We start from the raw sequence: 12,421 nt of genomic DNA, 5'->3' as shown, positions 1-12,421 counted from the left end.
GTCTATATATCTATACTTACTGTCGGTGTATTCAAAATTGGAGTTGAACTTCCCAAAATACCTTTCCCTTTTGATTTATCTGGAATGCTACAAGTTGTTGCTTTTGTAAATTCTTCTTGAGATGTAAGAAAATTTGGATTTTTCTGGAAGAATTTGGTCCATCCATCTTTGGTTTCATTTGCTACCTCATTAACTCTTCCCATCATTAGGCTTATTTATCGGGGTTTACTACTAAATATGTTAGGATTCCCATAGATACTAAGAGGGGGGGTGGGGGGGGTGAATCAGTATCTAACTGGTATATAGAAATTCTTAACTTAAAACATGCAAAACATATTATAACAGTGTACCGGTATGCAAGAAATAATGAAATAAACAGAATTAAAAACATCCGCATGAAAAGCACACCATGACACAAGGATTTAACAAGGAAACTTGGTGTGGGAAAAACCTCGGTGGGATTTTTGACCCACAATATCCACTTACTGGCCAATAAGAGAATATTACTTACAAGAGAGGCCTACACATGCAGGAAGGCCAATTGCCTAGAGTTCACTACTCAATGGGAAGTCTCACTGACTTACAATGTGGATTATACAAATCCAATATCTTGTACTACTTTACAATAGCATCTATAATGCCTGATCCAGTACTGGTTGCTGCTCCGCTTCTTACATAAACCCTTTAACCTATATTTCGCATAATAGGTCCACCTTAATATTTTGCTTACATCACTTACTTTTCTTACTTACCAAATGTCTACAATGATCTCTTTTATATATAAGAGTCATTTTACAACTTGTCAAGTCAGCTCACAAAGTTTTTACAATAATAAACAAAATGTAATATAACAAAATCCTGTCGGCCTCTGTGCTAGTATACTTTCTTTCTTTGTGTCGGTGCCGGTGTCCTGAGTGCCGGTATAGAGTGTGATCGTTGATGTTGGTGAACTATCTTGTCGGTGTAATGCCTTGCTGATATAATGCTTTGCCGGTATGATGCCTTGCCGGTGCCATAGGATTGTAAGGTTGTCATCAATGACAAAACCTTCAATCACCTACAATGTCTCATTGGAGTGTGAATAAGCCAAAAATCTCCACCTTTGGCATTGATGGCAACACTCATGAGAAATTTCAAAAAGTGTATCCAAAAATGTGAAGTCCAAAAAGTTACCAAAAATGTGTGCTCCCCCTGAGCATATGATTCCTGTGATATTTGAATTTTCTCATCCCACGACTCCCCCTTTGGCATCAATGACAAATGTTGTCAAGATGTCAGTAGAGTTTGTATTTTCAAACTTGTAACTGAGTAGTTACAATTTGAAATAGATCCGCCAAAATCAAGTTTATACTTTCCATAAACTTTTTACTGTCTCTTATTGTTGTCTCTGTTCTTTTAACTGTACCGGTGAGATGCTGCAAATGCTCTGCCGGTGTTTTTTGTCCCTGTATCAGTGCCTCAGATAATTCCTTCCATAATGATGCTATATAGTCCAATCTTGGACTCAGTTTTAATATTAGATGCTTTTCCTTATTCACTATTCTCTCTTTTTCTCTTTCCAATTTAAGTAATTCTTCCTCAAAAGTTTTTATCTTCTGTTCAAAAACTAATAATGTATCAGGTGAGTTAACAAAATTATCTGCAAGTTTATTGATTTCATCTTGTGCCTTGCTCATCTTCTTATCTATATCTATAATCAAAAAGTTTGTCTTACAGGTGTCTTTGTAAAAAGTTTTGCATTCTTTCAATAAATTACACAGTTCCGGTAGAAGCATGTCAAAATCTCTGGTACACTTCTTTATCTGCTCATCAAAGAATTTTTGCTTTTCAATTTCCAATTTGTCCTTTAATGTCTCTTCCTTTATTTTCTCAATGTTCTCTGTGATATATTTACACAAGGTATCAAGTTGTCCTAAATAATCTTTATTGTCTATATTACAGTTAGGAGCAATTACCTTCAAAATTGGTATTGTGTCATCTATTGCCTTATAAGCTTGTGAGCTGCAATCTGTTATCTTTTTAATTGAATCCAATAGTGCTTCAGTCACATTAGTTGATTTGTAGCCTAATGAGGAACCTACATTCTGAGTACCACCAGTGGAAGTAACCAAGCTTGTATTGACCTCTGGTAGGTCTATTTGCGTTTGTATTTCCTTAAGAAATGGTTTTTCTATTTCTCCAGTTGCTGGTGGCACTATTTTCTTATGAACCTGTTCCTATTTCTGTTGTTGTTCCTGTTCCAGAGCCTTTTGCTCTGTTTGATTCTTTGTTTGTTGCATTGTCTCAGTCTGAGTCTGTGTTTCTACCTATTGCTCTTTGTCATCTGTCGATTTCTCCCATGTGTTATCAGTTTTCTCAGCTACCTGAGGCTCACTAGCCATGTCAGTCTTATCAGTTATATCTTTATCTACCACAATGTTGATCTTTTGAGTATCAACATCCACTATATATAAGACTTTAGGATAAGGATTGACATCCTCTACATCCATACTTTCAACTGTTGGTTGATCTTTTGTAATTGTTGTTTCTATCAGTGGAGTAATCAAAGGAGGTGGGGGTAAGTTGTCTTAAACTTGATACTGGGTGGTGCACCAACTTTACCTTTACCCTTATCTCTTTCCTTCTGATATACCTTTATAGGTTTTTGGCTCATGTATTCTTCTTGTTTTTCTTTTTCCACTAGGAAAATGTCCCATGCATTTTCTGTCTCCTTAGTCACCTCATTAACTCTTCCAACCATTAAAGCAATGTGTCAGTGTGTAGTAGAAAATACTGACCGATTGGCTTCAGCAATTAAGTCATCAATTTCTTTGTGTGAATTCACTGGGTATACAACAAGTAGCTTTTCTATCTTTATTTTCTTGTCAATTTCTACTACTGCTTGTCTCCTTGCTTCCAGTCTCTTAAATAGTTCATCTTGTACTACTACTTCCATCAAAAATTTCTTATACATATCCACATGCAATATAACACTGTTTTCTACTTGTTCTTTTTCATCAACTGTCAGAGTGTCATATAGTTTCTCTATATTCTTCAATTTCCCTTCCTCTGTAATTTCATTCAACAGTATGTCAAGAGGGGCCAAGTCCTTATTTGTCCTCTTCTTCTTCTTTGGTGTAGCCTTTCTTACCAGATATCTCACTGCTTTTTGTTTTTGTCTTGTCCTCCTAGGTGAGGGTGTAGTTTCCGGTGAGGGATCTCTTTTCCTTACAACTCTCTTGAAAGTTGTAGGCATGTCATTCTCTGAAGATGTGCCTACTAGTGATAGGTGAGTTTCAGGTTGTGGAGCTGCTAACTCATCCTCTATTATACCGGTTTGTTCCATTATTTTATCCTTGATTTCCTTTACTTTCCTAGAACCTTTTCTTACAACTGCCTCAACCTTTTTCACTCTTTTCTTAGATTGTATTTGGCTTTCAATAGTTTCTGCACTACCAAATACTACTTCCTTAGGTTCTTTAGGGGCTTCCAGAAGTGCTTTAGCATAAGTTTCAATTATATGATCATCTGTTTTGTAGCCCATCTCTATTACCCAAACTGTCCTAGGGATGACTGCTTCCATCCAGATCTCATCCTTCTTGATTACAAAGCATATTTCATCCTTATATTTTTGAACAATCTTTTGTGATAATCTGATTCTTTTCTTCATTTTGGCTTTAAGTGCTTGAAATAAATCATGGATATTGTTTTCCTTATCTTCTCCCATGTTATTGAATAGTTATGTTAGTTGTTTCCCCACTAGTATATCATATCCAAGTTCTTTGTAGCCTATACTGGGAACCTGTTTGGTTATATGTAGCATCAGACATACTAACAGATTTCCAAATTTAAAAGTTCCTTTCTTGTCCTTCTTAATCTTTCCTAAGTTGTCAATTAATTCATCCTTCAACCACTCACATATATCAATCTTCGCATTATCCGTGACCATATCATAAGCACTCTTAATGTACAAACTTGAAACTAAATTGAGTCTATTTTCATGAGTAGCTTTATATCCTAATATCATGTTGATAAATCTTACAGTAATATCTGTTACATAATTTACTCTTAAGGACCTTCTGTCGGATGTGGCACCAGTTTGATTTATAACTAGGTCATTGGAGACCTTTTTAGTCTTGTCTGGCCTTTTACCAGTGGTCGGTAACCCTGTGACAGCTTTCACAGCTTCCTTGGTGATTTTGTGAATTGCATCTAACAAGAAAAAATTCACCATGTACCCTGCTTAAGACTATCCTAATCACATCCTTGGGAAATTAAAGAATGCTAAGGATCTCTGTAAATCCTAGGGTTTCAATGATCTTATGTTCATCTTTTACATTTCCAGATTCATCACATATGACAGTTTTAAACATGGTTTTAATCTCTTCATCTCCTAGTTCCTCAATGTTGCAGTGAATGTAAATTCTGGGATCTTCAACATAAACAACTCCCTTTGGAATTTGAGAAAAAGAACCTAAGGTATCATCTTTCTTTGCTACTTTGGGAACTAATTGAAATATGGGCCTAGGTCTTTTTATAACTTTGACAATAGTAGGGTTTGCTATATATTCAAGTGCAGAGGTGGATGCCATGATAAAATACCTTTTACTGCCTTTAGGATGGATGATTGCTTGAAGTGATCTTGCCTCTTGCTCGAAATGCCTTAGCTCGGAATCTTTGCGCTCTTCGTAGGTTTGAAATCTCAGTAAAATGAAATGCAGCCAAAACCTCAAATTTATAGTGCCTTTTTGCCATCTACCACATTAAATGCATGTCGGTTAAGCATTCACTTAACATTGTCTGCCATTAATAAGTAATTTCCAACTTCTCATCTCTAACCGAGGGAATAATAGCACGTGTCATTAGATTGCCAAACCCTCAAGGAAACTTTCTTCAATTAGATGAGGAACTTCCTACCGATGGAGCACTGCTCTGTCCTGTCGGTGAAGTATCACTCTGTCCTGTCAGTGAAGCATTGACTGGTTCTACCGGTGGAGGAGTATTCCCAATATTTAGATCAGATTTTCTAATCCATTGTTTTGATAATTCTTGCTTAAGCTCTTCAACTTTTTCTTTACCCTTCAAGCTAGAACTTTTGTTATCTACTGGTGATCCTTTACTTCTACAGAATTTTGCAATATGTCCAATCTTGTTACATGCATAACAAGTTACATTATTCTTCTGAATAGCTTTCCCATAACCTATGCTGGTTTGTGTTCTGCATTGATTAGATAAATGTCCAAATCTTCCACAAACATAACATTTCACATTCATTCTGCAATTTTCAGAGTTGTGACCAACTTTGTTGCATTTTGAACATTGACCGGTGGGTGCGTTGATATTCTGATAATTTCTAGATCTATATTCATTTGCTCTATGACCATACTTATTACAGTTAAAGCAATTTCCATTGAATTTATAAGCATTAGGTTGTCTTACCGGTTTGCTGTGATCCTGAGTATTTGCAGTAACAGAGCTTTCACCAACTTCAAAGCCAATTCCAGAAGTGTCACCTTTAGGTTTTTGATTCTTCAGCAAGGTGCCAAGTTCCTCAGAGCTTTTCTTGAATTTTTCTTTATGTTGATTTGCAGTTTCTAGTTCTCTTTCTAAGACCTCTTTCTGTCTCATCAGTTCATTGGAGTCATTCTGAGTGTGCATCAGATCTGTCTTCAATAAATAATTTTCATAGCTAAGTCTTGTGTTCTCATTTGCTGCATCACTTAGTCTTCTAGTCAATTCTTCTTCATTCTTCTTCCTATCCTCAATTTCTTTCCAAAATCTCATAGTCATATCCTGCATCTCATTCTTTGTTGTCATGTTCTCCAGTTTCAGCTTGCTTATCTAATCATTAAGTGATTCCTTTTCATCATTCTCATTTTGCATCTTTTCACAAAGTTCTCTTCTCTTATTTCTTGCAACAGTAAGATTCTCTTGAAGTGCCTGAATGATATCCTGAGCTGCCTTTAAATCATCTTCTAGTTTGATATTTTTCAATTTTTTTGTGTCATAGTCTGAGAGAGCTCCTTCAAGTTGCTTCATCAGATTTTCCATCTTTACCAGTGTCAAGATCTTCCTCGAGCTATTAGGCTTCTGAAAATAGAGGACCAAACTCTAATACCAAAATATTGTTTTGTTTGCAACATCTATGCATCTTTTCATTTCCTCATTGTTTATAGCACCACATATTTCCAAAAGTTCTACTTCCTTAATTTCTCTATCCCTCTTTATTGCATCAAGTCTTCTAGTATCTAATTTATTGTATAGTGATAGAGGAATTTCCTTGAAAATTTATACTAAGGATTTCTTATATATATCCATATACAACAAAATTTCCTCTTCAATCTCATTTTGTTCATCATCCTCTAAATCTTCATAATACTTAGATACATTTTTCAACATCTCATCCTTTGTAATTTCATCAATTAATTCAGCATAGGTCTTTGTGGTCTTACCAGTTTCAGTATCATCACTCTTCTTCTTTTTGCTTGTGGTTGCCGGAGTAGATGTAACTGGTTTTCTCTTTTGTATAGGTTTCCTTGCCGAAGGTTGCGGTGCAATAGGTTTAGTTGCCTTTCTAACAAGTCTCCTCCTAGGCTCCACCTTCTTCTGCTCTACCAGTGGCTGATCCACTTTCTTCCTTTGTACCCTTCTGAAGGCTAGAGGTTCATTGTCTTCAGGGTAAGAATCGGAAGTGATGGTAGAAATGTGGTCTTCGGGCTTCTTCACTTCTGCAGTACTAGCCACTGCCGGTTTTGTTGCCTGTTTGGATCCAGAACCCAGTTGAGTGTCTATCTTATGAATTACGTCATGTACATGTGTATACATCTTTTCTATTTTCTTCTCTCTTCTCTTCTTGTTGAAGCTAGTTTTGACTTCAAGGGCCTTCTCTTCTTCCATGCCAAAATGCTTGGTTTTGTCATCCAATGGGGCATCTAGCAACATTTTTGCGTAGAGTTTAAAAATGCTATCATCCACCTCATATCCAAGCTTTGTAACCCATATGGTCCCTGGTTTAACTGCTTCCATAATAGTTTCATCAATTTTCACCATAAAATAAATATCAGTGGAGTACTTCTCCACAATGTTCTTTGATATTCTCTCCCTCTTCCTCATGTTTTCTTGGAATGTTTTGAAATAACCCCAAAGTTTCTCATCTTTGTCGGTACCAAGACTAGTGATTTCTTCCTTGATCTACATACCTACTGGTATGTCATGAGCCCAATGCTTCTTCCCTAGACCAGGTAGCTCATTCAGGAAGTAAAGCATTAAACAAACAATCAAATTTCTGTATCTAAAAGTTCCTTTCTTAACTCCCTTGATCTTTCCAAGGTTTAACATTAATTCACTCCTCAAACTTTCACATAAACCATATTTTTCATTATTCCTCAGCATCTGATATGCAGCATGAATGCAAGAACTAGCTATTAGTCCCAATCGGTGTTGAGAGGGGAGGGGTGAATCAGCACTTAACAAATTTCACAATTTAACTTTTATCTTAAATCTTCATTAATCTAAGATCCAACAATATACTTAATCACTGAAGTAAAATATGCAAGCATGAAAAGTTGATAGTGACACCAAGGAGTTATCTCATGGAAACCCAATGGGAAGAAAACCACGGTGTGAGTAGGAAATCACCAAATTTGCACTCTTCTGGAGTACGCCTGGTTAAGAGCCATCCTTGTTAGGATATTACAAAGACACTGTTAGGTGCCACCCGGTTAAGGGATTTTGATAAAGGCCGGTTAGTACCTTTACTTTGTTAAAGGTAGCCTGGTTAGAGGACTTAGAACATCAGTTAAGATGTTACCTAGTTAAGGAATTTTACAATAGAGACCTGTTAAGGTCCACCCAGTTAAGGGATTTATGTTGTAGTTGTTAGAAAGCAACAGATAGATGATCTGCTCAATTAGCTACTGATAGCTTGATCAGATTTCAATATGTATCCCACTCAGTACATACTGGTTATGTCTTCTCTGCACAGCACCAGTTTCCTTCTTACACCTTTGGCTATTCACTCAGCTGGTCACCTATCCCTCGACAGTGCACTTTGTCAGTCCTCTAACCTTTGGCTCTACACTCTATCAGTTCTCTGTCCTTTGGCTTTGCACTCTGTTGTTCTCTGTCCTTTGGCTCTGCAATCAACTGATTCTCTGTTTGTCGACTCTGCACTTAGTCGATCTACCTCACATACACACTCAATTGTGCTAACACCTCTTAGCACTTCCTCTCACTCTACTCTTCACCTTGGATCGCCTTCAACAAGATTTCCTTGTTTCAAATTTCATGATCAAAACTTTTTGAAAAAGGTCAAGAACTCTTTATACATTTTTTGTTGACACCTTTAGACATGTCCTCAATCAAATCAATCAAGGATTTTAGAAGATTTCAATTTCAAAATCTCCCACTCTTTCTCTACGCGCCTTACAGCAATTCTGCCAAGTGCTCAACCAATTCTACCACCGCATCTCCCAAAGATAGAAACTTTTGAGTCATGTTCAACCAAATAAATGCAAACCAAAAAATCCACATGTAATCATGCTTGGATACATGATAACTGAAAGTTAACCTTACCAACAAATGTTTTGGCATTAACACAAGATTACCAACTCATCCTTTGCCACTGCAACTGAATAATCGATCACTGCTCCAAGATTTATGGTGATCACCTGTCTTGCTTCCATCATACCGGTGTACCAGTATGCAACTGCACTTCTTATATTATCGGTTCATCCTTTGATTGTGGTTTGTTGTACTAGCACCAAGTCTCTTCCCCTATTTACCAGTGAGTTACCGGTTGTATAAAGAAAACAAGTTTTCTTGCCTGAGTCACCTTTTGTGACTTCACCATCACCAAAGTGACCAATCTTCTTGAATGATAGATTGGTTGACTTAATTTATCTTTCCTTGAGCTGAAGTAACCTTTGATCATTAAATACCAATGTTGTTTCCATTCACTATTTCTTACTGAAAAGAAACACCACTCTACTTATACCACTTCACCAGTTAGTGTCTTCACCGGTAAGTGTTGGACATCAATGACAAACCTTAGCACATATATCGGTTTTCTAGATTGATCGGTTTTGTCAATGCCAACAATCTAACTATTGGTATTCTACACTCTTATGAGAATAGTTGATGTTGTCATTGATGGCAACCAAATGGAAAACATCTGTCAACCCACCAACAGTTACCGACACCGACAATAGACTTCTACATACATAGGCAGTGGCAATAATGCATACCGACACTCAAGCCGACATGGATTAAACTTTGTTTATTGTTTTATATTGTAATTATCTTTTGTAAAAGCCGACATGGCATATTGTAAAAGACTCATATATATGTATGAGATCTTATAGGTCATTTTGTAAGAGAAAGAGGAGATGATGAAAAGGTTAGATGATATTTTGATATAGTTGATAGCGAAGGTTTTGGTAATAGACTGAGCTTAAACCAGTACTGAACCTGGCATAGTTGATGTTGATCTGAAGCAGTACATTGTATTGGATTTTGCTAATCCATTTTATAAGTTAATGAGACTTATGTTTTGTGATTGAGCAGTGAGCTCTAGGCTACTAGCCTTCCTGCATGTGCAGGCCCCTCATTGTAAGTAATATTTATTCATTGGCTAGTGAGTGAATATTGTGGGTCATAAATCCCACTGAGGTTTTTCCCACACAGAGTTTCCTCATTAAATATCTTGTGTTATGGTGTGTTCTCTGTGTTGTCTCTGTTATTCTCATTTGCTACATTAATTCTTATTTACCGGTACATTGTTTTGGGATACAAAATTCTTAATAAGTTTAAATATTATGCTAACCAGTTAGACACTGATTCACCCCCCCCTCTTAGTGTCTTTGGGACTGTCATTGATTCTAACAATTGGTATCAGAGCCTGGTCCTCTATTTTCAAAAGCCTAATAGCTTGAGGAAGATTCTGACACCGGTACAAATGGAGAACTTAAGAAAACAATTGGAAGGAGCTCTTGTAGATTATGATGCAGAGAAATTTAAGATTATCAAACTTGAAGATGATCTAAGGACTGCACATGAATTCATTAAAGGACTTTAGGAGAACCTTGCTATAGCACAAAATAAAAGAAAAGAAATTCATGAGAAGATGCAGAAAAATGATGAGGAAAAAGAAACTCTTAATGAACTTGCAAACAAGTTGAGATAGGAAAACAATAATATGAAGAATGAAATGCAAGATATGACTATGAGGTTATGTAAAGACATTGAAGATAGGAAGAAGAATGAAGAAGATTTGACTAGGAGACTCAATGATGCTGGAAATGTAAATCTAAGACTTAATCATGAAAATGATATGTTGAAGATAGATCTGATTCACATGCAACATGATAAAACTGAGCTTGTGAGACAAAAGGAAATTCTGGAAAATGAGTTGGCTACTGCAAATAAACACAAAGAGAAATTCAACAGAAGTTAAGAGGAGCTTGATGACATGCTGAAAAGTCAAAAACCTAATGGAGATACAAATGGACTTGGATTTGAAGTTGGAGAAAGTTTCGGTACTGCAAACAATCTAGAACAGAACAAATCGGTAAGACAACCTAATGCTTATAAGTTTAATGGAAAATGTTTCAATTGCAACAAATATGGTCATAGAGCAAATCAATGTAGATTTAGAAACAATCAAAATATTAATGCACCCACCAGTCAATGTTCCAAATGCAACAAAGTTGGTCATAATTCAGAAAATTGCAGAATGAATGTGAAATGATATGTTTGTGGAAGATATGGACACTTATCTAATTAATGCAGAACACAAACTGGTGTAGGATATGGAAAGGCTATTTAGAGGAATAATGTGACTTGTTATGCTTATAACAAAATTGGACATATTGCCAAATTTTATGGAAGCAAGACTTCACCGACAAACAATAAAGGATCCAGTTTGAAAGGCAAAGAAAAGGTAGATGAGGTAAAGAAAGAATTTTCAAAATAATGGATTAGGAAGAGAGATCAGAATGTTGATGAAACTATCTCTATACCGGTAGAACTGAGTAATCCTCTACCGGCAAGAGATTCCTCATACAACTGAGAAGTAACCCTTTGGGGGTATTGCAGTAAGTTGAAAATCATGTAGATTACCCTCAGTCGATGGTGAGAAGATAGATTTCTTCTTTATCGGCAGATGTGTTAAGTTTTCACTTAACCGACAAGCATTTAATGCGGTTGGTAAGAGAAATGACATTATAAATCAGCTAATTTCCCTCTTTTTGAACTCACCGAGTATTCAAATGAGCAGAGAGCACAAAAACAGAGCGAAGGCATTCAAGGCGAAGGTGCAAAGTGATTTCTTTCAAGCATTCAGAATATTTTCATGCAGCTAAAGGTATTTTTCAATGGATCCTTCTTCTACTCCTGAGTTTATTCGGAACCCTACTATTATGGAAAATGTGAAACACCCTAGGCCCGTATTTAAAATAATTCTCAAGATTTCCAAGCAAGATGACTTTGTAGGGGCATTTTCAAAACTTCCTAAAGGTGTAGCTTTTGCAGAAGACCCTAGGATTTATATACATTGCAATATAGAAGAACTAGGTTCTGAAGAGTTGATGAAAATGTATACTAAGGTGATTTGTGATGAAAATGGTGTTGTCAAACCTGAACACACGATTATAGAAACTCTAGGTTTTGTGGAAATACTGAACATTCACCAATTTCTAGAAGAAGTAGTAAGAATTGTCTTGAGTAGAGAGCATGGAGAATTTTTATGGTTGGATTATGTCTGCAAATTTACTCGGCAAGCAATTAGAGTAGTAACTGGTTTACCCTCAACCGACAATAGACCTGACAAAAAAAAGAAGATCCCCAACAACAAAGTGATGACCCTAACTGGAGCAACATCTGACAATAGATCACTGAGAGTGAATGATATCAAAGACATCAATGTGAGATTTGTGAGTATGGTGCTAGGTTACAAGACTACACATGCTAACAGGCAAAAGATAGTTTCTAGTCTTTGTATAAACAGTGCTTATGAGATGGTTAACAACAATGCAATGATAGATGTGTGTGAATGGCTAAAAGATGAACTCATTGATAATTTAAAAAAGATTAAAGGAGATAAGAAAGGGACATTCCAATTTGCAAATCTTTGGGTATGTTTGATGTTGTATTTCACTAAGGAAATCCCCGGTATAGAACCTAAATACTTTTGATATGATATACCAGTAGGAAAATAATTACAGGAAGATTTTACCGGCATGGGAACTGCTAGAGATGACAAAATAATTGAATATTTCAAAACTTTTCAAGCTAAAATGAAAACTAGAGAAAGACTACCACAAAGTGTAGTGGACAAATATGACAAAAAAATATGTTTTGCTATCAAGAGAGATGAGACATGGATGGAATTTGTACTCCCTAGGACTGTTTGGGTGACTGAAATGGGATATGAGGTAGATCTTAA

The sequence above is a fragment of the Cryptomeria japonica genome, chromosome 7 (assembly GCF_030272615.1).
Source record: "Cryptomeria japonica chromosome 7, Sugi_1.0, whole genome shotgun sequence".
Lineage (NCBI taxonomy): Eukaryota > Viridiplantae > Streptophyta > Pinopsida > Cupressales > Cupressaceae > Cryptomeria > Cryptomeria japonica.
This window is presented reverse-complemented; position numbering follows the sequence as displayed.